The sequence below is a fragment of the Amia ocellicauda genome, chromosome 12 (assembly GCF_036373705.1).
Source record: "Amia ocellicauda isolate fAmiCal2 chromosome 12, fAmiCal2.hap1, whole genome shotgun sequence".
NCBI lineage: Eukaryota > Metazoa > Chordata > Actinopteri > Amiiformes > Amiidae > Amia > Amia ocellicauda.
In genome coordinates, this window is record NC_089861.1 from 26,637,355 (window position 1) to 26,661,692 (window position 24,338).

General features: G+C 41.6%; 1 pseudogene; it reads right to left on the reverse strand.

Moving 5' to 3' along the window:
- Nucleotides 1-15,927: 15,927 nt before the first annotated feature.
- On the reverse strand, nucleotides 15,928-20,622 carry LOC136764793 (E3 ubiquitin/ISG15 ligase TRIM25-like; annotated as a pseudogene).
- Nucleotides 20,623-24,338: the final 3,716 nt, after the last annotated feature.

Genomic DNA, 24,338 nt, shown 5'->3' on the forward strand with positions numbered 1-24,338 from the left:
ATCTGTGAAGCCACAACACGTACAACCTTGAGGCGGATGGGCTACAACAGCAGAAGACCCCACCGGGTACCACTCATCTCCACTACAAATAGGAAAAAGAGGCTACAATTTGCACAAGCTCACCAAAATTGGACAGTTGAAGACTGGAAAAATGTTGCCTGGTCTGATGAGTCTCGATTTCTGTTGAGACATTCAGATGGTAGAGTCAGAATTTGGCGTAAACAGAATGAGAACATGGATCCATCATGCCTTGTTACCACTGTGCAGGCTGGTGGTGGTGGTGTAATGGTGTGGGGGATGTTTTCTTGGCACACTTTAGGCCCCTTAGTGCCAATTGGGCATCGTTTAAATGCCACGGCCTACCTGAGCATTGTTTCTGACCATGTCCATCCCTTTATGACCACCATGTACCTATCCTCTGATGGCTACTTCCAGCAGGATAATGCACCATGTCACAAAGGTCGAATCATTTCAAATTGGTTTCTTGAACATGACAATGAATTCACTGTACTAAACTGGCCCCCACAGTCACCAGATCTCAACCCAATAGAGCATCTTTGGGATGTGGTGGAACGGGAGCTTCGTGCCCTGGATGTGCATCCCACAAATCTCCATCAACTGCAAGATGCTATCCTATCAATATGGGCCAACATTTCTAAAGAATGCTTTCTGTACCTTGTTGAATCAATGGCACATAGAATTAAGGCAGTTCTGAAGGCGAAAGGGGGTCAAACACAGTATTAGTATGGTGTTCCTAATAATCCTTTAGGTGAGTGTAGATAAACATAATAGAAAATGTCAAGGATTTTGTGTCTTATTAGATTCAAGTATTTACCATTCCCCCTGTCCCACTGTGCACTGCACAAATTTAGTGTTGTAAAACGAGGGCAAAGACGATTGAGTAATTGAGGGTGGGGGTCGGGGGTCCCCCAGAAGATTTTGACAGCTGGACACCTGAAATGCGCGATTCAGATTCATTTGGAAGTCAAAAAACTGCTCAAAATCTCCATGAAATCAGGCAGATTAGGAATCAAACATATCTTTGCTTCACAACCAGACATCACCAGCGAAAAACACATCAACCAACATTAAATGCAAACTGGAGGCGGTTCTGGTGCTGCTCATTCTCAGATGTGTGCCGGTGGGTCTGTATTGAACCGGGTGAGGAGCAGCTCTGATGTGTCGCTGCTGTAACCCGCTGTTTGCACCGCTGACGTAGTAGTTTCTAGCTGAACACAAGCTAATGCACCCTGTCCCCCGGTCGTGTACTTTTATATGTTGGAGGCGAGCTTGACAATGTCCACACGACAAACGATGCACATTTTAGCTGCTTATAGAAATCAGTAAAACCCAACCCCTGTGCTTGTGTTGTGTTTTTGACAGGACACAGTGCCGCTCTTGCCCCAGTGCAGAATCTGCAGCAGCCAACTCACTGACTGACTGAGTGACAGCAGCTCTATACAGGACTCCCATATTAATACATCACATCCTATTGCCTAATAACCAGGAATTGCTGCGACTAGGTTCCACACTATAACAAGCACTGAGTGCAACAAACCTGCGTAAAAATGTATATGATAAAAAGTTAATTAAAATTATTCTTGCGGTCCAGTCAAAAGCGTCTGGCGGTCGGGATTAGGGTTGTTTTCACACACACACACACACACACACACCCATTCATACGCACACACATACATGCACACACACACACACCCATTCATACACACACACACAGTGATTTACAAGCAGGCTCACAAATGCAATACTTTGGACGTTGTATGGTTTGTTGAAAGGCAGCTCCATGATACACTTCCTGCATTGACAACAAAGAATCATGCCTCTCATTTGATTGGTTCATTTACTTTCAAAACAAGCCTTATCTACTGCAGAAAATTTCACAAAACTTAATATTTGATTTCCTAAAACCTATTGCTTTAATATTAAAATGGAATAAAATAGATTAGATAGAATAAATAGAATAGAATAAACACAATTGTTTCAAGATATCACATTATTTTACATACAGTTTCCCATTTACTCTGTTAATTTTTTCAGATGAGGTTGTACTTACAGTGTACATAAATGTAGATGACAGTGTGTGTGTATATTTTAGGACTCCTCTGTGGGATCTGGAGATATAGACCGCCCTTCTGTTTTCCCCATTGTAGTCTATGGGCATTCCATTCTGTCATTTGTTTTAGTCTGTCCCAAATATGGCCTCCTCTCCTGACCAGTGATGTTCCCCACAATAAACTAACAATAAACTAATATCAACATGTCTTTGTGTTCTAGGTAAGTTGGTATTGTGATTTTATTTGTATGTATTTATGTAAATCTCAGCTACCATTTTAGAAATAATAATAAGAACACAAACTTTTAAATCAATACAACCATTACTTTATTGTTACACATCTCTGCACTCTGGGCATGAGTTAGGAAAAAATATATATTAGTGTTAGTCTTTGCTTGGAGATCATGTGATAAGGCTTTGTTAAAAGTAACTATGTAACTTGTACTCCAAGTACTTTTTATATAAGCTATTTTTTACTTTTACTTGAGTAGTTTTTTATACCAGTTCTTTTACTTCTACTTGAGTAGGATTTTTCAGTACTCTTTCCACCTCTGCTTTTAACTTATCTGTTTTAACCTTTTAATATGTGGCTTTTATTCTAATGAGTAGCATTTTATTGTTTGGGAAATCAGGATGAGGAAGTGAGGCAAGGTTGATGAATATATGGGATTTAGCACTGCCATTTCTTTATATAGGTGCTGGAGGTGCAGGACCAGACCATTAGGCTGCGGAGCTCGTTGACGTGAACCCTCCCCTGGCAGCCCTGAAAGGCCATCCTGGTCCTGCAGCAGAAAACGTGGCCTCAACATTTTTCTCCTTTTTGATTTTATTTGCTACTTTGCACCCTAGCAAAGTAGTGGGTGTATTTTAAGTTGTTGGTTTTATGTACCAGTTTTTAAATGATTTTGTTGGGTTTAAAGTTGTCAAACCCTATTGTATAGTAATAAACCTGTCTTTTAAACTTGCAACTTGGTGCTGTCTGTCCCTGGGTCATGCTGGTCGCTGGTTTTACATCCCACTGTCATAATGAACCTGTGAGCGTGGAAACGTAAGTAGGTTGTGGACTGGTGTCTTGGCTCCTAGTGCCCTTAACCACTGGGTGGCATAGTTGGCTACAAATACTTGGCTGAGTGTGTCCCGTGGCACTCATCACAGACGGAATCAACTGAAGTGAAAAATCGCTGCAAGAAATCATTTCCAACATCCACACAAACAAGAAAACCAATCTATATCTGTTATAGAAGCGTAACCCATTAAGAGTCCTCATACCCACAATGACAATAAAATGTGTCGCACAATTTAATGTTGCTACGTATATGTCGGGCAAAACTGGAAACCCCAGAGAAGCTTGGTCCTCAGTGTGACTGTAGTGGAGTCGCTCAGCTGGTCCAAGGAGCTGGTCCTGTACAGCAGGGTTTCCACAGCCTGGTCCTGGGACCCCTGCCTGCCCTGCCTGCCCTGCTGGGGTTTGTGCCAACCGAGATCTCAATTTATTGATTCCTTAATTGAACTAATAATTTCCTAAATCCGGAATATGCACATTTTAATGAGCTTTCTGCTAGTGATTGGACAGTCAATAACACTGTGTTCCTGTTTCTTCTGTTTTTAAAATACCATATTCTAAGTAAGGGCATCATTGTAATACCTTACACATGCAAATACAACTGTGATGAAAATTCATTGAGATTCAGAGAGAACGGGTAATTATTCCATTTTCACTGTACTGCAAAAGTGCACGAATTTCAAAGATACAATATCAATATAAAACTTAAAACACGCAGCAGGATTGTTCATGTTACTGTTCAAGTTGTCTATTAAAATAGACCCTTATTCCCTGAACCTGAATTCGACACAATCCCCTCTCGAACAGACTCCACTCTCTCCACAAATGCCTTCAAAATAAAACGTAAAACAATCAGTTCATAACAAATATGAAACATACACTGTTGGTAGCTTCCCAACTCACGCGTTTCTCTAGAGCCTTAAATACAGACGTCAATCACACAACCTATTCACAGACCTCAAAGGGTCAGAATTATTTATTTACCAATACTACATACATACATACATAAATACATACATACATATATACATGTATAGAGCACAAGTCAGACCCGATTTAGTGTGGCTTTAGCCCCCCTATAAGAATGTTTAAAACCAATGATAAGCAGATGAACTAACTCGCAGGCTTTAGGACCTCGGGTTTATTGGGCACAAACCACGAGCTTCCCCCCCACAATCAATACAAGCATTGCGTATGATGATCATTTCACCAGTGTGACATCACAGTGGTTCCAGAGTTCTAAACCACCCTCCTTATGCCAATGTAGCGTTAAGTGGGGGGGGGGGGTATTTTGATAAGAGCATTTTAGCTCTGAGCTGAAGTTAACAGATTTCCTTAGCTCATCGGCACGTGAACTGTTCTATATCAAAGTGGCAGTCTTGGGAAAATGGCACCGAGAGTGGGCCAAATGGCTTGGAATCCCTGCGGTGAAATGTCTAGGGAATAGGGTCTAGAGGTAATAAATAATGCTTTGAAGTGGACAAGAGCCGAAATCCCGACACAGAGTTATGAACCCAGGCCAACCGGCATTTCAAAAAGATGACATGGATTGACATCAGTCATAAATCAAGCCCCCTCCAATAGGACACTGGGGGCTGAAACCGAAATCCAATCTCAAAAACTCAAGAACCAATCACATATTGATCTGACAGACTATAAAGAACAGCACACTCTCTCTTTTTCTCTCTCTCTCACCTGAACCAGTAACTCGCTGCCACAGCTCAACCTGTAGCTCTGTTGCCAGAACCGGAACCAGAAACCGACCAAGTCTTTGCCGGCAACAGAAGAGTTAACCTGGGAGAAGGACATTGAGCCGTACGAAGAATTCTTTTAAAGGACTTTATTAAATAAAGAACTTTACAGACTGCGCTGCCCGCCTGTGCCCACCTGATCAGTGGAGTTTTACAGCTGGACAATTGACTAAGTCGACTGTATACGAAAGTGTCAGTCATTTAAATAGCTATTTGAGTCTTAAGAAACTTGACCCTTGGAACCAAACAGGGCCCTGCTTTCCTCAAAGACTTTGCCTTCAAGTAACTACGGTGGAAACCCTGCTTGCCAAGAAGATTTTGTGCACAACCTTGGAGCCTTCAAACCAGTGGAAAATCTGTTTGGAAAAGACTCTACATTCGCGAAACCCCAACTTCCAGGTGCATCGACTGAGTGGAAGTTCTTGGACAAAGCCGAACCGGACTGCCTTTGTTCCAAACCACACGGACCTCGTGCCGTGTGCTGTTATCTGAGCCCGAAGCCAGAGAGGCCTCTCTGCGACGAAGTTCAGATAAGTTTAACAGTTTGGAGTTCATGATTCATGACATTTGAGAAATCAATTAGAAATGTTAATCTGTGATTCATAACTCTAGAATGTGTAATATCATTTAGTTTTCTTAAATATAAATGTGTGTTGCATTAAACTGTTTTGCTGATAATTTTAGAAATAAAATCTGTCAACGCCGAGAAATATCTTCTCATTCGTGTTTAACTGTTTAGTCTGAAATTGACACAAGTTAATAGACATTAGATTATTGGTGGCCCTGCCTATCCTTAATCATTGAATAATAATCAGTTAAGGGAAATTGTGGTAACAAGTAATGATAGGATCTTTCTCGGCACCTAAACGTAAATGAGACTGATATATATATAACGAGAAGTTACCCGACATAAATACTAACCTGCGTAGTTATTTCATGTCTGACTAACAATACTAATGAGAGACTCACCTTCGTCTTACTAACCGGTATTGTAGTCAATGTGTTTATAACCTTTTTTGTTTAACGATTTGTGTGTTATCATATGCGATCCCATGGTCTTTGATTTGGTCACGGAAGTGATTTGTCTTTGATTTGTTGATCTAGAGTTGAATTTTAATTAGTTTTTCCCTTTTGTATAATTAGTGTAGTGCTACATTTAGTCTTTGTTTTTGAATAAATTTGACAATTTATATCTTTGGAATTGGTGTCTGCGTCCAATTATTACAGAAATTGAGTTCTACAAGATTCCAGGATTCGTGATAAGGTGATACTATAAATTCACTTCTTTAATTGAAATTTATAAGTGTACTTTACGCTACATAATTGGTGCCCCGTGTGAGGAATCTTAGACTGAAAATAAATAATTTCTGTAATAGTTATTGGTTAGCTTTGTCCAGAAATCCAGATTCCAAAGTTTTGAAACAAGAAAACGTTTGTAGGCGTGATACACTGTTTGTACTCTAGAACTGCCCATGTGGTAGATTGTATGGTTTCCAAAGTCACAAAAGGTTAAGTCTGTTTAGTTACTTGTGATAAATTGTTGATATCCTAAGCATTGGCATTAGAGTCATTAGGTGATTAATCGAGTACTGTTCTGTTGGGTTGTTACTGAATAGCCAAAACAATGATTACCCAAATGTCCCCATGTGAAGCATTGATTGTAAAGGTACCAGGAACAGAGATTCCTGAATTCCTTGGACGCCTATGCAGTTTGGACTTTGAAGTAGAGTTGCGTCGAACTCAGTTGTTAAACGACACTACGACGCAACTCGAAAAAGAGTCGACAGAGGCGGTGAAAGTTATGGCTAGCTTAGCACTTGCGAGCTCAAGGTTAGTGAACTGGAGCATAAGCAAGTTTGAAAAACTGAAAAAGCTAGGAGAAAAGTATGCAAAAGCAAAAGAAGAAAGAGCCAAATGGCATGGAATGGTTTTAGAATTTGAAGGAAAGCTAGATACTTGTGGAAAACAAGTCATTGTGTTGAATGCTGAAAAAGAGGACTTAAATGAACAGAGAGAGCAATTAGGAAATGATTTAAGACAATGTCAATACGAATTGGAAACAACTCTGATCCAAGTAAAAGGTCTGCAAAATGACAGATGTAAAGCGGTTGAAAATGAAAGATTAGTTTTGAAGGAACGGGATGTTTTGGAAATGCGTCTTCGCAAAACAGTCAGGGAGAAAGATTTGGGCACTGTAAAAATGGAGATACTCGAAGGCGAGGTCATACATTTAAAAAGGGACAGTGAAGAAATGAGGAGAGTAAATCAGGTGCTTAGGGGAGAACTCAAATCAACTGAAGTAGAAAATGAGCGTCTCAAGCAACAAATAGGGGCCCTGAAAGCTGCCTCTCGGTGGGCTGCAAAGCTGACACCTGACAGCAAAAAGGAACACCCGTAACTGGCCAATGCACGGAGTCGCACACCGTCTCCACATTTAGGCCCCGGGTTGCCTCGTCCTGATCGTACCCCTCCCTGTAGTCTTTCTCCACCCAGGGTAAGAAGCTCGTTGCACAGACGAACTTCCTCTCCTGAGAGTCCTGACCGAAAGGTTAATATGCGCCAGTTGAGAGAACTGGCTAAAGATTGTGAAACCTTTAACCCAGCAGACAAGGAAGGAAATGTGGAAGCGTATATTAAGGACATTAAGTATGCTTTGCGTTTCTATCCTGAGGCTACGGAGAAGGAAAAGGTTCTGCTAATCCGCAAAACTACCTCTCGCCAAGTCCATTCTTGGATGGAGAGGCAAGGGCCCATGGTCTGCGATAGTTTTCAACGCTTGTGCAGAGCATTAATTAGGGACTATTCAGTGACTGCCACACACCAGATCAAACAGGGTAAGCATGAGTCCCCCCGTGATTACTATGAAAAGCTTAGGAAAACCTATTTTGCGGGTCAAGATCGACCCGGGGCCGAGGAAGAGGTGAGCTTTAAAGGGTTGTTTGTTGCTAATTTGTTCCCAACGATTAAGGAAATGATCATATTACATGCAGACGCAACGTATATGAACATAGCCGAAATTCGTAAAATGGCACAGAAAGCTTGGGAAAGCAAGTACAATAGCGCTTCTGATCGTAAAGATTCAAGCACCCAAGTACTGGCAAGGTGCTCTGAGAGCCCTATTTCTTCACTGGAGTTAGAGGGGACAGAGATTCAAAGAAGGAAAGAACCTCCAAAGAATGGAACCCAAGACACCCAGGCTTACAATAAAAAAGAAAGAAAATCCTAAGTGGAGTAAGAGTAAAACAAGGTACAAGAAAAAGTATAAAGGAAAGAAATCTGCTCCTAGCCCAGGTGGGTTAACTCAGTCTCTGAGCAATGCTGCAGTTTCTGAGCTGCTGCTACGCTTAGCTCTGCTCCCTTTGCCCCCTCTTCCCAAACTGGAAGTTAGTAGCCTAGGTAAAGGGCCGGACCCGCCACCTGAGGCATGACTTTGATTAGATCTGAGGAACAGCAGGGGGGTTTCTCTGACACATCAGCCCACTGGGACCTCCCAGTGGGGGAAGTTGCCTGCAGACAAGCTGAACCTTTGGTGATGTCACTGGGTGATCTGACACAGAGAGGCAGAGCCAAGCAAGTTTACATAGACGTGGCCATTGAGAATGTGTGGAAGTGTGAAGTCTTGTAGGACACTGGGGCTGAAATTTGTTTAATGTCTGCCACCACATTTGGCGAACTGAAACAAATTATGGAAACCTCAGACCAATGACTGAAAGTGGAAGCTTGTAGCGTGAACATTACAAGTTACACAGAGACTAAGGCACAGCTCACTCGAAAGGCGTTGTTAGAGTTCACCTTTGGGAAGATTAAGTTGGTTCATCCAGTTTATATTTCCAAATTTGAAACAGAGAAGTTGATCATTGGTCAGGGTCTAGTGAACAGGTTAGATCCACTTATCGATTGCAAATGGAACAAGTTCAATCACCATAGCAGGTGGGATTGAATGACCGATGTGATACAGCCACCAAGGTACAACTTCCCAATGAGACCATTTTTGTGCGTGTCCCTAAAGGGGGCACCGGCTTACCATGTAAGCCAACCATTCGAACCCAGGTCCCTACCCACTATAGACATAGTGAAGGTCAGGTGCCTGAATAACACTTGAATCCCCAGTCACCTCCCTCTGTTAATCAACTTCCACCTATTGGTTACCGTGAATAACCATACTCAATCCTGAGTAATACTAATACCAATTGTTTTTTATTGTTTTGTTTTTAATGCACTTGTGTTATAATATGTAACCTGTATATTCATTAGTATAGGATTGTCAATTTGATTGGAATACATTCTGCTGAGATAATGAACTATTAGTTTGGTTTCTTTGATTTCTCAGGGTCATGAATGGTGAAGTCCACTGTTGAATTCTGTTACATAACTTTGAGATAAATGCTTAACGTCTTATTTTGTCTTGAAGGGGATAACGTCCTAGTCGACCTCAGTCCCATTCAAGAAAGGGGGTATGTAGCGTTATGTTGGGTGTATTTTGATAAGAGCATTTTAGCTCTGAGCTGAAGCACTGATCTAAAGAAGACCTCTCCCCCCCAAAGTTATCAGATTTCCTTAACTTATCAGCTTGGAACTGGTTTACATCAAAGTGACAGTTTTGGGGAGGATGGCACTGAGAATAGGCCAAATAGTTTGGAATCCTGCTATGAGATGTCTGGAGAAAGGGGCCTGTAGGTAATAAAAAACTCTTCGAAGTGGACGAGAGCCGAAATCCCGACATAGAGCTACGAACCCGGGCAAACCGGCATTTCCAAAAGATGGCATGGATTGACATCAGTCATAAATCGAGCCCCCTCCAATAGGACACTGGGGGCTGAAACCGAAATCCAATCTCAAAAACTCAAGAACCAATCACATATTGATCTGACAGACTATAAAGAACAGCGCACTCTCTCTTTTTCTCTCTCTCTCACCTGAACCAGTAACTCGCTGCCACAGCTCAACCTGTAGCTCTGTTGCCAGAACCGGAACCAGAAACCGACCAAGTCTTTGCCGGCAACAGAAGAGTTAACCTGGGAGAAGGAGATTGAGCCGTACGAAGAATTCTTTTAAAGGACTTTATTAAATAAAGAACTTTACAGACTGCGCATGCCCGCCTGTGCCCACCTGATCAGTGGAGTTTTACAGCTGGACAATTGACTAAGTCGACTGTATACGAAAGTGTCAGTCATTTAAATAGCTATTTGAGTCTTAAGAAACTTGACCCTTGGAACCAAACAGGGCCCTGCTTTCCTCAAAGACTTTGCCTTCAAGTAACTACGGTGGAAACCCTGCTTGCCAAGAAGATTTTGTGCACAACCTTGGAGCCTTCAAACCAGTGGAAAATCTGTTTGGAAACGACTCTACATTCGCGAAACCCCAACTTCCAGGTGCATCGACTGAGTGGAAGTTCTTGGACAAAGCCGAACCGGACTGCCTTTGTTCCAAACCACACGGACCTCGTGCCGTGTGCTGTTATCTGAGCCCGAAGCCAGAGAGGCTTCTCTGCGACGAAGTTCAGATAAGTTTAACAGTTTGGAGTTCATGATTCATGACATTTGAGAAATCAATTAGAAATGTTAATCTGTGATTCATAACTCTAGAATGTGTAATATCATTTAGTTTTCTTAAATATAAATGTGTGTTGCATTAAACTGTTTTGCTGATAATTTTAGAAATAAAATCTGTCAACGCCGAGAAATATCTTCTCATTCGTGTTTAACTGTTTAGTCTGAAATTGACACACGTTAATAGACATTAGATTATTGGTGGCCCTGCCTATCCTTAATCATTGAATAATAATCAGTTAAGGGAAATTGTGGTAACAAGTAATGATAGGATCTTTCTCGGCACCTAAACGTAAATGAGACTGATATATATATAACGAGAAGTTACCCGACATAAATACTAACCTGCGTAGTTATTTAATGTCCGACTAACAATACTAATGAGAGACTCACCTTCGTCTTACTAACCGGTATTGTAGTCAATGTGTTTATAACCTTTCTTGTTTAACGATTTGTGTGTTATCATATGCGATCCCATGGTCTTTGATTTGGTCACGGAAGTGATTTGTCTTTGATTTGTTGATCTAGAGTTGAATTTTAATTCGTTTTTCCCTTTTGTATAATTAGTGTAGTGCTACATTTAGTCTTTGTTTTTGAATAAATTTGACAATTTATATCTTTGGAATTGGTGTCTGCGTCCAATTATTACAGAAATTGAGTTCTACAAGATTCCAGGATTCGTGATAAGGTGATACTATAAATTCACTTCTTTAATTGAAATTTATAAGTGTACCTTACGCTACAAGGGTTTGCAACAAAGTCAGACTTAGCAATCAGACAATATCTACAGAAGTGTGTGGAACAGCTGAAGTTTTCAGTAAACCCTCCGATGTAATGGGATCCAAGATTATCCCCTAGAATGCATGCTAAAGTCCCATTAAATGTTTAATTTCCTACAGATATGCCACTAAACTCTATGTCATGCAAATCATCAACCATCCGATTTAAAAACCTTCTCAGAACCAAAATATTTACAGTCCTTTTCCAGACACAACAATGCAAGTTGTATATGATTTACAGTTGAATGGTGTTGTGGATACAAACTTCCCAGGGTCTAATACACTGCAAGGACTTTGTGCTTTTGCTTTGCAGGTCCGAGTGGATTAGCCACTTCAAATGCATCTTGAAACAACAGAATTTTGAGTGCCTGAGAAACAGAAGCAAACAATTAATTGGACTTAAAAGCATGTCCATCACTTACAGTGAGGGAAAAAAGTATTTGATCCCCTGCTGATTTTGTACGTTTGCCCACTGACAAAGAAATGATCAGTCTATAATTTTAATGGTAGGTGTATTTTAACAGTGATAGACAGAATAACAACAAAAAAATCCAGAAAAACGCATTTCAAAAAAGTTATAAATTGATTTGCATGTTAATGAGGGAAATAAGTATTTGATCCCCTATCAATCAGCAAGATTTCTGGCTCCCAGGTGTCTTTTATACAGGTAACGAGCTGAGCTTAGGAGCACTCTCTTAAAGTGAGAGCTCCTTATCTCAGATCGTTACCTGTATAAAAGACACCTGTCCACAGAAGCAATCAATCAATCAGATTCCAAACTCTCCACCATGGCCAAGACCAAAGAGCTGTCCAAGGATGTCATGGACAAGATTGTAGACCTACACAAGGCTGGAATGGGCTACAAGACCATCGCCAAACAGCTTGGTGAGAAGGTGACAACAGTTGGTGCGATTATTCGCAAATGGAAGAAACACAAAATAACTGTCAGTCTCCCTCGGTCTGGGGCTCCATGCAAGATCTCACTTCGTGGAGTTTCAATGATCATGAGAACGGTGATGAATCAGCCCAGAACTACATGGGAGGATCTTGTTAATCATCTCAAGGCAGCAGGGACCATAGTCACCAAGAAAACAATTGGTAACACACTACGCCGTGAAGGACTGAAATCCTGCAGCGCCCGCAAGGTCCCCCTGCTCAAGAAAGCACATGTACAGGCCCGTCTGAAGTTTGCCAATGAACATCTGAATGATTCAGAGAAGAACTGGGTGAAAGTGTTGTGGTCAGATGAGACCAAAATCGAGCTCTTTGGCATCAACTCAACTCGCCCTGTTTGGAGGAGGAGGAATGACCCCAAGAACACCATCCCCACCGTCAAACATGGAGATGGAAACATTATGCTTTGGGTGTGTTTTTCTGCTAAGGGGACAGGACAACTGCACCTCATCAAAGGGACGATGGACGGGGCCATGTACCGTCAAATCTTGGGTGAGAACCTCCTTCCCTCAGCCAGGGCATTGAAAATGGGTCGTGGATGGGTATTCCAGCATGACAATGACCCAAAACACACAGCCAAGGCAACAAAGGAGTGGCTCAAGAAGAAGCACATTAAGGTCCTGGAGTGGCCTAGCCAGTCTCCAGACCTTAATCCCATAGAAAATCTGTGGAGGGAGCTGAAGGTTCGAGTTGCCAAATGTCAGCCTCGAAACCTTAATGACTTAGAGAGGATCTGCAAAGAGAAGTGGGACAAAATCCCTCCTGAGATGTGTGCAAACCTGGTGGCCAACTACAAGAAACGTCTGACCTCTGTGATTGCCAACAAGGGTTTTGCCACCAAGTACTAAGTCGAAGGGGTCAAATACTTATTTCCCTCATTAACATGCAAATCAATTTATAACTTTTTTGAAATGTGTTTTTCTGGATTTTTTTGTTGTTATTCTGTCTTTCACTGTTAAAATACACCTACCATTAAAATTATAGACTGATCATTTCTTTGTCAGTGGGCAAACGTACAAAATCATCAGGGGATCAAATACTTTTTTCCCTCACTGTATATCTTGCAATATACCTAGCTTGGAAGGGAGTGGATTTGAAATCTCACTCATGGTGTGTGTGTCTTTAAGCAGTACCTGTAAGCTTTCTTTTAAAGGAACATAATGGAAGTGCCTGTGGTGACCTTTGTCATTCCTACCCAAAGTAATCTGTAGCTCTCTTATGATGGGTACAAAGAACTCCATGATTAAGTGCTGCTTGTACAGGGCTTTGTTCAGATATGGTTTCCCCCACATTCTCTATGATTTGGTCAGTTACACCACCATCATGGAGACATTGTGTTAATATGTTCATTGTGCACTCCTGTTGTATTTCCTGGAGAGCTCTCATTTCACTGACCATGTGTGTGATCGTTGAGGCTGGAACAAGATGTTTTGCCTGTAAACTTAAATAGAACTGGGCGAAATTGTCAGTGTTTGTCTCTTGCAATGACTCACCATTGCTATGTTCTTCCTCTCCTACCTCAGCTAATTTATCAGTTTCTGTGGGATGTTCTATATGTAGATATGGCTGTTGTTTACGTAAATGAGGCTGTTCTACAGCATCACTCAGATAAGCTGAAGAAATATTTGTTATGCCCCAGCCCTTGTGATATCTTCCTGCCACATCACTCGAATGGACAAATAACCTGTAGGCCCTCCTTCAGATGATAATGACCTACAAGCTCTTTAAAGGTTCCACATTCTTTACGGCAACAATCCCAGGAGCATTTCAAAGCTACAGATATATTGCGTCGTGTATTTGAACATGCTTCTGCTCTCAAGTTACGGTGAACTCTTGTAACATGACTATTAAAGGAATTCAAAGTTGAAAACCTTCTACCACAAGTTGGAAATCCACAAAAACACTGTGCATTATGCTCATTTCTATGCTGCCTGCAGTGTCTTATATAAGCAGTGACTGAGGCATTTCTAAAGTCACATTTTGAGCACCTGAACATTGTGTGTGCAATGGCTGATCTTTAACTGTTAAAAAAAAGTCTAAACAAAACAGCACATAAACTGCTGCATCTGTACAGCAGTGGCTCTCAACCCTGGTCCTGGCAGCCAAATGTATATTCACCCTTACATAATAATAACTACAATGATTAAAAAGACTGTAAAAATAAACAAGTAAGGACTTTGCAAAAACGGCTAGGATGCTTAAATTAAGTAGCCTATATCCTAATAATAACTTTAACATACTCCTTTTTTATTAGACTATTATTTGTTTTTGAATACGCTTCAATATCAAGTGCATATACCGTAGAAACAACCTCGTACTTAAATCAATGTGTCGCCTACGTTAAAATGTTCTGGTTAATTTAGTGAGACATGATCATTTAAGTATGTGTTTTATATGTCTTTACATTTCAAATGATGATTTTGATCACAGAGATAGAGTCTTACCAGCAAAAACCGCAGAAGTTGGTTACGTGTTGAAAATGAAGTTTCCCGCCTACTCCTCGAGCTATCCCACAATGCACTAGCCCGTAATATAACAGATATTCCGTTTAATTTTTAATTACAGTAATTTTTCCGTGAGCAAATACAGTATTTTCTCATGTAAAATTACAGATATATGTTACAGTGCAGTCACAGCCAGTTTCTTAAGCAAAACTCATACATGTGTATAAACACGGCTACAACACTGGCACCCATACCTTTCTGAACAGTTTCCACAAACTCAGTGTCAGCGTGTTTTCTCTGTACCTGCAGCTTCATCAATGTGCAAAATCACACTAATAACATCGCGGGGCATCAGCTTTTATTGGGAATATGATTTTAAATTTTTTTAAGTGATTTTAAGAATTGATTTTTAAAGATTTTAATCATAAGTATTAAAAAATTGAATTGTTTTTTTTAATGAAAATGTAAAATACTACACCAAATAAAACAGTATTTTATTGGGAATATGTAAATGTAAAATACTAAATACAATAAAATAGTATTTTATTGGGAATGAGATTCCTATAAAAACGTTAATAAAAAAGTTTTGTGAGGTTGTAGGGTTTGTATTTCTGCAGTCGGAAAGCGTCTATATTTGGATTACCATTAACATATAACGAGGGATTACAAATATACGATTCGGTGTGCGATTGATCACATAAAAATGAGCCCCTGTTTTAAACATTTTAATAGTTTTAAGATAGTGTAAACAGGGGAAGGTAAAAACCGTGACATTTAAATAATTTAGAGAGAATTTACAAGACATCGCACATTTAATTTAATAAACTCCAGTCAGAACTGATCACTGGTCACTGAGGAGTGGGGGCACAGACAGGAGCTCAATACACACAGAGGAGGCTATTCCAGCTGGCACAGGGTCACACTGGTACCATTACCCCACAGCCAAAACCCAGGATAGAGCTGGTCAGTGAAGGTGGTCTGGTCTGTGCAGGAGGGTCATGGGGTCAGAGACGCTGTAGAACGACACAGTTCCGGCTCCATGGTCCACAAACACTCCTATTCTGTGGGCAGCACCAGTGGATATAACAGTCTCCTCTTTATTGTGCCAGACAGAGCAACTGGACCCAGAGCACATCAAGCTCCAGGACTTGTCATTGAGTCCAAGGTGACAGGGATTACACCGTCCTTTCCTGCTGATTCCTCTATATGTGACTCCTATAGCAGCCCCTCTCCCACTCCACTCAGCCTCCCAGTAACAGCGAGTCCCAGACAGACCCTCTCTGCACAGCACTTGACACAGGCGGTCAAATCTCTCTGGGTGATCAGACGTCACATGAATCTGATTGGACAGGAGAGACAAGACAGGCAGGTAAAAAGACCAATCACTACACTGTAAAAATTGTCTGTGAAATTTACAATATTACAATATTAATTATTTAATTGTTAATCAGTTGTAAATGATAAAACACAGTGTCGGGGTTTTCATTACAGAATGATATTACTCTTGTGTTGCCTTGTTTCAGTGTGTCTGTGGGATTGATTGTGTGTCAGTGTGTGTATTGTAGTGCAGGTGTGTCAGTGTGAGTGTGCGTCTCTGTTCTGTGCTGTCAGCTCATCTCTAAAGGAGTCGAGCATCTTTCAGTGGAGAGTTGCAGTGTGAAACAGACTCACATTGTAAAAACTCTGCTCGGGTCCTGGGCTCTGGATCCTGCAGACTGGAGTCCCTCTTCACTGGGGAGACAGACAGAGACACACAGAGAGAGAAGGACAACTGAGCCTTGTGGATGAATCCAGGACACAAACAGCTTCCCTTTCCTCATGAGAGAGACTGAGTGTCATAAACCTCCAGCCTCTCTGTCAGCGAGGGGTCAGGTCCCTCCAGAGCTGGACATGTCAGTGAGATCAGCTGCTCCCTGGACACCTGTGACAATGTGTTTCTCCACCAACCTGTCTGTGAGATCTTGACCAGTTCCCCCTGGCAGATGTCCTCCAGTCGCTCCTTCAGTTCAGTGACAGCTTTCCCCACAGCCTCAAGAGAGAAGAGTGGACTGACAGTGATGTTGGGCGAGTCTGCAGCTCCAGGAGGGGCACAGAGAGACTGGCATTTCTACAGCAGAGAGAGAGAGAGAAAGAGACTTGACTTTTAAATGTACTTTATTGCAATGGAGTGCACTTAACTGAGGTAGAGACTGGTAATTATAAACGTGTGTGTGAGAGAGAGAGAGGTCGGCAGAGTGAAAATTGTACAGCAGATTCCAGGGGAGAAACCAGGAGCAGCTCCATTGGAGAGCTCTGTGTGAAAGATGCCCCTTCTGTCCTGCATATTGCCCAAGAGCAGCGACGTTACCTGGAGGAAGTGGACGTGATCCTCTGTGAGGGAGAGCTGCTTCAGATCAGCGTCTCTCGTCCTCAGCTCAGCAATCTCCTGCTCCAGTCTCTCTATGAGCCTCTCAGCCTGACTCACTGCAGCCGTCTCCTGAGCTCTGATCATCTGTGTGACCTCACAGCGCCTTCCCTCAATGGAGCGGATCAGCTCAGTGAAGATCCTCTCACTGTCCTGCACTGCTGTCTGTGCAGAGCTCTGAGTGAGAGACACACAGGGGTTATTACAGAAGGACAGCACTGACACTGGTCTGCACCTCAGTATATATACTCCAGAGGATTGCTGCGGGGGTGTCAGTGTGTGTTAATGTCAGCTCCTCCTCTGGTCAGTTCCCACCTTGAGTGACTCCACAGCCTGTCTCAGTGTCTTCAGCTCCTTCTCTCTCTGCTCGACTCTCTGCTGGTATTGTCCTCATGTTTTTCCCAGCTGCTTCTGTGGACAGAGACACATCATCATTCCTAAAGAGGCTTTTCCCAACCTTAATGAGCAAATCTATACTATACAATGCAATGGCATAGCACTGAGTTAGCAATATATTTAAATGCAGCATATTAAGGGTTAAATAATTCAATGCCATATTTAGTTATTTATATATGGGAGTAAATTAGTTACAAAATACAATATCATATTACAAATCTGGAAATAACATACATAAACAAACAAATCAATAAATACATTAATTAAGTAAGTTAATCACTAACTAGATTTAATCCTATATGAAGAAATCATTGGAAACATACTCATGAGTAAAAAATGAACTTTCCTAAGAGACAGATGGGACTCTGCATTAAACATAATGACTGGGAGTAGCACTCGCTTGCAGGCAGGTTGGGGACCAGGGCCCTGTTCCTCGTAGCTGGCTAACCAACTTAGCCAGCTAACATTGAGGATAAATCGACAGAAGTCTGGCTTTTCCATCCTCGAAGCAGGATTCTTAAACGTAAACCTGCTCCAGCGCAAATATAATATGCATTATTCACATTTTCCTTTTTGAGTGCTATAGATTCAGTCGGCAAGCTATAATGTACCTAATAAATCTGCTTGAGCTGTACATTAACAAACCACGCGGCACAGCTGTGCTTTGATAGTAACACAGACTATATGCACAGGGCTGTGCTTTATTGCTAGTGGCACGTTCCTATACTCAGTTCAAAATATTGGCAACCCTGCTGCTACAAGGTTATATGCAATTTAGTGAATAGGTAATCCTATTGTTATTGTACTACAGGCTACATTATTATGCTGAGAACCACAAAGTCATTGGTGCTGTACAGTCAGATCCACATCCAGGCACCTCAGGACCAAATGAGGCAGATTTTGTGAACAGGAAATCATTTCACAGCATTAATGTACAGGTGCTTATGACATTAATGACAATGTTAATGACAATTAGGCCTATACAATGCCTGTGCTAGATAGTAGGGTATCAGATTTTGGATAATACTGTACATCATCCATGACTTGACCTCAGTTATTCTCATATGATCTGTGAATCCACCTGCCTCATTTCAAGTATTGAAGCCAAGTGGCCAGGCTCTGTCCTGACTTTATTCAGAGACTCTACATTGTGTCAGAGATTTGAGAACAGTGTAAGAAATAATCTAATTTGTCAGAAATCTTTGCTTACATATTTGTTTTATGAGGTGATCTAATAGTGCTCACCTCATAGATCAATATGATGGGATAATTTCCTTTTAATTTGGCTAATAAGGTGAATAAATAATTTATATCAGACAGAATAATTAGTACTAAAGTATTATATTTAAAAAAAGAACAATGGCAACATATGACAAAACAATAGAGAGAGAATGATTCTGATGCAGCAAACTTTTTTTTTGCAGTCCAGTTTACATTCCATAACTAAAAGTGTGCAGATTTAAATTGGATGTGTATGAAATTATTATAATGGGGTAAATACATAGCCTGTGTAATAAAACATGTATGGCTGTGGCTCTTGTTCACAGACAGGTTTGCCAATCAGGCCTGCAGACACACAATTGGTAAGTGTAGCTCCTGTTTGCATCAAGAACAAAAGACCCCTGAAACTAAAGGTATGGGATCTCCTGCTAGGATAGGAATGTGATGTCTGCTTTAGAAAATGGTCAATGAAGCCAGTACTTCTCCAAACTCTGTCTCCCCTCACGCCAATATCATATTGTTGTGATAGATTAAACACTCCCAGGTCCCTCCAACTACATTGTGTGCCTCCCATCAATACACCCATGAAAAGTACATGTGTATATAGATTTGCTTCATCGCTTCATGAGGGATGGGTGGCTCTTCCCTTGCATGCATTTAATACAATATCCAGAGATGAGAATCAACCTGAATCTCATTGAATAATTTAGAATAAATCCAGAAATAATAATGTGCTACTGTGATTTACTGTAAGATTTGTATTGATATTGAAGGTCAGAGATATTTAAAATGTATTTCCCAAAACATACTTTTGTGTTCACTTCCTGCACAGAATGTCATCCTGCAAGGAATGTGTTTGAATTTCAGCAAACAATGAAAAAAATGACAGTGTTTGAATACAAACCACAGATTAAATTAAAAAGATGTACATACTCATAATCAGAATCAGAATAATAAAAACACTGTGGCTTTAAGATTACTGGTTTATTCCAGTATGGGCACCAATTTCTGTATACAATATTATCTTGAAAATATCTCTCTTTGTAGTTGTTCCCTAAGATGGGTTTCAGACTAGCTTTGTCTCATGTCTTTGATGGTGACTCTCTCTTGTACTGTGCTGTACAAGACAGTGAAGTGTTTCAGTAACAGCTCCTTGTTTTCAGTAGAGCTCCACCATCTGTACTTTTTATTTGGGGAGAGGAAATGTAATCACCAAAAACAGATTTCACTTCACAAAACTCAGAGTGGATCTGCTTGGCAGCCTGTAAACTGTGATCATAAGCACAGCACAGCGCTGTTCTACTATCCCTCCATACCCTGAGTCAGAGTCACAGTCCTCACCTGTTTCTCAGCCCTTTCTGCTGCAGCTGAGACTGTATCGTGGCTTTTATGATCATCCATTGTACACAGCAAACAGATACACTTCTGATCAGTGCGGCAATAGACTTCCAGCAGTTTCTGATGATTAGGACAGAGAACATCGTCCAGACGCCCGGTGGCATCAACCAGCTTGTGCTTCTGAAAGGCAGGAGACTTGAAGTGAGGCTGGAGGTGAGACTGACAGTAAGAGGCCAGACACACCAGACAGGATTTCACAGCTCTCATCTTTTCTTCAGTGCAGAAATCACACAACACATCTCCAGGTCCAGCAGGACTGTGAACAGGAGGAGGAGGAGGAAGGGCATTTAGCCCTGTCTTCTTCAGTCTCTCCACCACTTCAGCAAACATGGTGTTTCTGCAGAGAACAGGCCTCGGGGTGAAGGTGTTTCTGCACTGGGGGCAGCTGTAGATACCGATATTATCATCCTGGTCCCAGCAGCTCTTAATACAGCCCAGACAGTAACTGTGTCCACAGGGAATAGTCACTGGATCATTCAGTGTGTCCAGACACACTGAGCAGCTGATCTGGTCCAGGAAAAATCCAGCTTCTGCCATTTCACTGAGAGACTGAGAGGCAGAGAGACGCAGTTCCAGTCAGGCTGTTTCAGCAGAAACGAAACTTACCTGTGTGTGTGGAGGGACTTCCTGGATCTGCCCAGAGCTGCAGGAGGTGTGGTTTGGAGCTGAGGCCAGGCTGAGGAGAGCTGTGCTGCTGCTGTTATAATTGCTGTGCTGTTTTCAGCTCGGATTTGATTTAGATTTTTCTTCTGTTCACTCACTTTGCATTTAGTTAATTGATAAATATATTCTATGAACATGTCTATTTTTGTAAGCATTCCTACTTTACAGCATTTTTTCACACCTGCATAAAACGTTTACACAGTACTGTAGAAGAGGTAGACTGGAACAAACTGGATACAGATTCAGTTGAAAATGGATGCTCATATTTTAATAATATACTGCTTGAGGCTCAGGAGAAATTTGTACCAAAACATAGCAAATTGAGGACCAAAAAGCATTGGCAAAAATTGTTTAACAGAAGTCTGCAAAAAATACCAAGAGATTGAAAATGTTGTATAGCACATACAATAGGAATGGAGATGAAACAAAATACATAGAATATGTTGAGCTGCAAAGAAATCTTAAGAAAGGGATCAGGAAAGCAAAGAGGGAAATAGAAAGAAACATAGCTCTCAGAGCTAAAACTAAAGCAAAGAGCTTTTTTCAATACTACAACCACGTCGAGGAGGAAGTGAAACAGATAAAGTGCAAAAATGGAAGTATCTTGGAAAACGAACAAGATGTGGCAAATGTTCTAAATTAGTATTACACAGAGGTTTTTACAAAAGAAAAAAGGGATAACATGCCACAGGTTAACAACCAGTCCAGTCAAACCCTAAAAGAGATCAGAATAAATAAATCATGGAAGAACAAACCCGACGCCAGCCACGTCTCAGCTGACGGCAGCCGACCCCTGCCACATCGAAGCCGACCCCTGCCAAGTCGACTTCCAATTCCTTGCTGTCCTGGCTTCTGGGTTTCTCAGCAGAGCAAAGATAAATTAACCTCATCATGGTGAGGTTTTAATGCTTTAGACCAAGGGACACCCTTTGGATTGTTTCAGTTCAGGGTGTTGCCGTTTGGGCTTCATGGAGCACCACCACATTCCAGTGTATGATGGACAGAATTCTTGCTGACTGTCAAACATTTGCAGCAGCATACCTGGATGATGTGGTCATCTATAGCACCAGCTGGAGACAACATCTGGTCCACGTCAAATCGGTGCTCCAGAAAATTCAGGATGCTGGACTGACAATCAATGGGGGGAAGTGTGCACTGGTCAGAAAGGAGGTCCAGTACTTCGGTTACATCCTTGGCAATGGTGTTTTGAAACCAAAAGTGGATAAAGTGGCGGCTATCCGAATGTGTTCTCCACCTACAACCAGGAAAGCCGTCAGATCTTTTCTTGGGTTAGTAGGGTGGTATCGTCGTTTTGTCCCTCACTTATTATTGCTCAACCGCTAACTGAACTGATCTCTGTAAATACTTACCTGTTTACATGTATTTTGATTTAACCTTGGGATTGTGTTGTGGGGGGTGGATTGGTGGTGGATGTGTGTGGATTGTGAGGAGTCAGTTGGTTGTGTGGGTTTGCTGTGGAAATGGAGTTACAGAAGCCTGTCATCCTGGTTATTTAAGGGAAGCCCAGGAGTAACTAGGGGGGAAGCAGAAAGTGAGCAGAGAGAGAGTATGTTTGGGGTGTGACATGAAAGAGCAGAAGGTCAAAGTCAGCTTTTTAATGCTCGACCAAGCTACATGTTAGTAGCTAGTTTCTGTTTTCTTTTTACAAACCCAGTGAGTGTTTTGTTTTGTTTTTGTTTTGTTTATTTGCTTTATACCTGGAGTTTACCTTTTAAGGCCAATGCTGGTGTAGTGTGGACCTGAGGAGAATTGCTCCATTTCCCCACACAGTGGAATAAAGACTTTTACATTTTCACTAAAGTTCTGAGTACTGTGGAATCTGTGGGCCAAGTTTAATTATTGCCAACCTTCCAGAGCTCAGCAAAGACGTGGAGGGTGACAGTCTTCATTGACTTTTTTAACTGTCTTACTCAGCAGAAAAGCTGCCATTTTGTTGCATCTGTGGACGTCTTCACCCAAGCTGTTGATAAGTGTATTTTCAGCTGCTGTCTGTCTTTTGTCTCTCCCAGCCTCATGTGCAAGAGGCGCACCTTTGAGATGTTAAACAGTGAGCAGCACCCATTCCTGGTGAACTATTTTGGCGCCTTCCAAACCAGCAGGCATGTGTGCCTCAAAATGGAGTATGTTGTAAGGGGAGACCTTAAGATGGACCCAGACGCGGACGCATTTCCCCGGGCTGTGTGAGTAAAACGCTGAGCTGCATGGGCATAGAAGCTTGCTCTGCCAACAGTAATGATGTTGAACTGTGTACCTATATAGTCAGAATTGATTGCAAATTATATTTTATCTGAGCTTTCTTGTTATTGGTCTCTTTTCTTGAACAGATTTACTGCTGCCTGTGTGGTGGTGGGTCTGGAGCATCTACACAGCCACAAGAGAGCACACAGGTAAGGTCTCACACATCAGCACTTTTTACAACATACAGAGAAGACAAAATCCACCTAAACTATTCTCCCATTTCATGTAATTTCTCATAGATTTTGTAAATGATTGATTGTGACTGATAAGAGAAGCCACGTCCTGATATCAGTGCAGATATGAATCTGAATGCACACAGTGTGAGACCTGTGAGTTTCCTTTAATGGCTGACAGTGAAATAGTTATCGTGTTCCGGGCATGTCCTCTCTCTATTCTGCAACCATGTGATAATACTGTATTTTTATTGCAGGGACCTGAAGCTGGACAACCTGTTGCTGGACAAAGAAGGCTTTGTTAAAATCGCCCACTTTGGGATATGCAAAGAAGTTACATTACAAAAACAATAGTGTTGATTTCCTCGTTTAGCACTATGTATAACTTACATTTTTACTCCAATGTGTTTTCCCAATTCCTATTCATTGTTCTTGCCAGGCATGGGTGCCAGCGATCGCACTGGCACATTCATTGGCACAGCTGACTTCATTGCCCCCGAAGCCCTTACAGAGGAGAATTATACCAGAGCTGTGGACTGGTGGGCACTGGGGGTGCTGCTGTATGAAATGCTTGTTGGAAAGGTGGGTATTCTAACATTAAACATGTTGATTTTGCAAATGCCAATCTAAAGGAAAATGTAAACTAATAGCTCCAAAAGCTGAAACACAAGTCAGTGTTTAATGTCATACAGCTCTCTCGTGCACACAGAACTGAAAGCACATGCCTGCATTGCCACTTTGTTCACCAGGTTTGGTTCTCGGGAGGACTGCGGTTACTGCAGCAATGAATTTCACTTTCTATTCTATAATTGATCTGCTTTAATAAGTCATGTCTCAGGTCTGAATTGACCATTTGGTAGCACAGTTTACACTATTTGTGTCCGCGTGGCTTTTGCAGTCCTGGGCTCAGATTGTGAATAATTCAAAGGCTCGGTCTGGAGTCACCCTTCAATGCACACTCCTGTCTTTCTCCTTGTGCCCGTAGCGTCCCTTCACTGGCAATGATGAGAACGCCATGTTCGAGAGCATCATCAGAGATGCAGTGCAGTTCCCCAGCCACCTCTCCAGAGAAGCCACCTTCATCATCACAGGGTGTGCCAAGTTTTTTCCTCCAGTTTGTGCCTTGGTATCCTGCTTCCCAACCAGAATGAATGCATGTCACTGTTATTGAAATGTGATGGAACTTCTCTCCAGTATCACGTTTCAGTTTTAA